This window comes from Colobus angolensis, unplaced genomic scaffold, assembly GCF_000951035.1.
Source record: "Colobus angolensis palliatus isolate OR3802 unplaced genomic scaffold, Cang.pa_1.0 Scaffold16, whole genome shotgun sequence".
In the NCBI taxonomy this organism is placed as follows: domain Eukaryota; kingdom Metazoa; phylum Chordata; class Mammalia; order Primates; family Cercopithecidae; genus Colobus; species Colobus angolensis.
The window spans coordinates 12942163-12945376 of record NW_012114710.1 but is presented as its reverse complement, the minus strand read 5'-3'; the positions used below and the strand labels follow the sequence as shown (position 1 = coordinate 12945376).

General features: G+C 45.4%; 1 pseudogene; it reads right to left on the bottom strand.

Moving 5' to 3' along the window:
- Positions 1–930: 930 nt before the first annotated feature.
- LOC105508271 lies at positions 931–2359 on the bottom strand (annotated as a pseudogene).
- Between the last annotated feature and the right edge of the window lie 855 nt (positions 2360–3214).

Sequence of the window (3214 nt, the reverse complement as noted above, 5' to 3'; positions counted from 1 at the left end):
CTCCTCCTGGAATCACCTTTCTGGTTTGTCTGGTACTTTGTACGGAACAACGAGGTTTCCTGTGGTGAAATCTTTCCCAGAACTCTAGTTCTCAGTAAGGCAGGCCCATACAGTCTTCCCTCCTTTATGGTGAGGGTAATATGCATTAAGCTGAAAAGTCACCTTCCAAAAGTGAGGAAGGGATTCGATTGCTGTTTAAAGCTGTGGAATTACCTGGAATAGTTTACAAATAGTTGCTACAAAACAACAAGAAAAAAGTAATTATGAAGTGTAGGGCAGGGTGTCATGGCTCACACTTGCAATCACGGCAATTTGAGAGGCGAGGGGGGCAGATGGCTTGAGCTCAGGAGTTTGAGATCAGCCTGGGCAACATGGCGAGACTTTGTCTCCACAAAAAAATACAAAAATTGGCCAGGTATGGTGGTGCACACCTATAGTCTCAGCTATTTGGAAGGCCTGAGGTGGGAGGATCACCTGACCCTGCAAAGTTTAGGCAGCAGTGAGCGGTGATTGCAACCCTGCACTGCAGTCTAGGTATTTCGGTGAGACCCTGTCTCATAAAACAAACAAACAAACACACAAAAACCACCAACAAAAAACAAAAAAAACAGATTAAGAAAAACCAAAGTGTTTACATCACAACATGCTATTAAAGACGTCTTGCATTGTGCTTGCATTCCCTTCAATGTTGTTCCTATGGGTCCTCAGCCTCTAACCCCGCTGGAATCTCTGGAATGAGGCAGAGACAGTTTGATGAAAAAGACAAAGATGGTTGGAGGGGTGATGAAAGGAGAAACCAGTCTTCCAGTTAAAGATCAGCCCTCAGTTTCAGTGTCAGCTTGGGGAAGGCTGGCCTCCAAAGGAGTCAGCAGCAGAGGGAAGAGCAGCGGCAGGGTAGGACCAGGGTGCTACACATCTCCTTCAAGCAGTCTAGTCCAGCATCCTTTGTATACAGAGTTGCTTCTCTTTGGTGCATTTCAGTTTATCTTCCAAATCATCAATTGTCTTTTCCAGGTTGGCTATTCATTTCTCAGCAAAACCTGCATGAGTAGCTAGCTCCTCGAGTTTATCAGTAAGAATCTTGATCTCTTCCTCTTATTTGGCTTCTTTTTGAGAGTATTTTTCTTCAGCTGCACACGGACATTTAAGGTTCTGGTCCCTCAGTCTGATTGGCTCATCCACCTCTCGGCAACAGGACTCTGCCAGCCCCGCTCCTTTCTCTGTGGCTTCCAAGTCTCTTTCAACAATCACCAATATATAAACCACTCCTTCATGCTTCCTATCTGCCTTTTCTTCAATATGCTTAGCTTCTTTGAGTTGAATTTCCCAGAATTCCATCTTTCCTTCATCTTCTTTTCTTCCTCTTTCTGTTTTTCCTTCTTCCCCATCTCTCTCTCTGTCTCTCTCTCTCTCTCTTTTTTTTTTTTTTTTTTTTTGATATAGGGTCTCATTCCAATGCCTAGTTTGGAGAGCAGTGGAATGATCTCAGCCTACTGCAGCCTCTATTTCGTCTGCTCAGGTGACCCACTGACCTCAGCCTCCCAAGTAGCTTGAACTACAGGCATGTGCCACAAGGACAATTAATTTTTTTTTTTTTTTGTATTTTTTAGTAGAGATGGGGGTTTCCCATGTTGCCTAGGCTGGCCTCGAACTCCTGGGCTCAAGTGATCTGCTGGCCTTGGCCTTTCAAAGTGCTGTGATTACAAGATAACAGGCATGAGCCACCAGGCCCTGCCTTTCCTTCATCTTTTAAGGCCCAGTTTTCAATAACCTTCATATCTTTCTCACTGTTTTTTTTTTTTTTTTCAGATGGAGTTTCACTCTTGTTGGCCAGGCTGGCATGCAATGGCATGATCTCAGGTCACCACAAACTCCACCTTCCGGGTTCAAGCAATTCTCCTGGCTCAACCTCCCAAGTAGCTGGGATTACAGGCATGTGCCACCATGCCTGGCTAATTTTGTATATTTAGTAGAGATGGAGTTACTCCAGTTTGGTCAGGTTGGTCTCGAACTCCTGACCTCAGGTGATCCTCCCGCCTCAGCCTCCCAAAGTGTTGGGATTACAGGTGTGAGCCACCGTGCCTGGCCTATACCTTTGTTACTCTTATCAGCAGCTTTTGCACTTCTTCCAGGTTTTGCAGGGCAGTGATCACACACTCTTGAGTGTGATTTTGCCCATCTTCAACCAGTTGGACCCTAAGGTTCAAGGAGGATTCTCAGCTTCAGCCTGTTCCTGGGACTGCCTTTCTCCCTACACTTCTCACTGGAAGCGCTTGGGTCTCTCCTGTGCATCATCAGTCTGTTGCTGCGGAGCCAGGATCTCCAGCTTTATCATTTTGATGGTGGTGGTCCCAGCCATCATTCCTAACTCTTCCTCATCCGTCGGTGTTGTGCATTTATGTCTTCTTTTGAGATATGTGTATTAAGCTCATTTTCCCATTTTTAAATCAGACTATTTGTTTTTCTGTTTGTTTTTTTTTGTTTTTTTGAGGAGTGTCTTATTTTCAGGCACTACAAAGTGCTCCAGGATCATCTTGTGTATTTGATGGCCCGAATTTCTACAAGGATCTCTCGTTCCTTTTTTTTTTTTTTTTTTTTTTTTTTTTTTTTTTTTTTTTTTTTTTTTTTTTTTTGAGGCGGAGTCTCGCTCTGTCACCCGGACTGGAGTGCAGTGGCTGGATCTCAGCTCACTGCAAGCTCCGCCTCCCGGGTTTACGCCATTCTCCTGCCTTCCTGCCTCAGCCTCCCGAGTAGCTGGGACTACAGGCGCCCGCCACCTCGCCCGGCTAGTTTTTGTATTTTTAGTAGAGAAGGGGTTTCACCGTGATAGTCAGGATGGTCTCGATCTCCTGACCTCGTGATCCGCCCGTCTCGGCCTCCCAAAGTGCTGGGATTACAGGCTTGAGCCACCGCGCCCGGCCCTCTCGTTCCTTTTATTAGAGAATAGCGTTAGAAATCAAGATCTGGGTGCCGTGTGGTTGACTCACTTTTTTTTTTTTTTTTTTTTTTTTCCTTAAGAGTTGGAAGTCTTGCTATGTTGCCTGGGATGATACCGAAATCCTGGGCTCAAGCAATCCTCCTGCTTCAGCCTCCCAAGTAGCTGGGAAGCAAGTGCCACCATGCTCAGCTTAACTACTCCCCTTTTGAAAATCTTAGCTCTATTCATTTCTCAAGCACTGAGGGCTTCTCATCCTATCTATTGTTTCAGGTTATG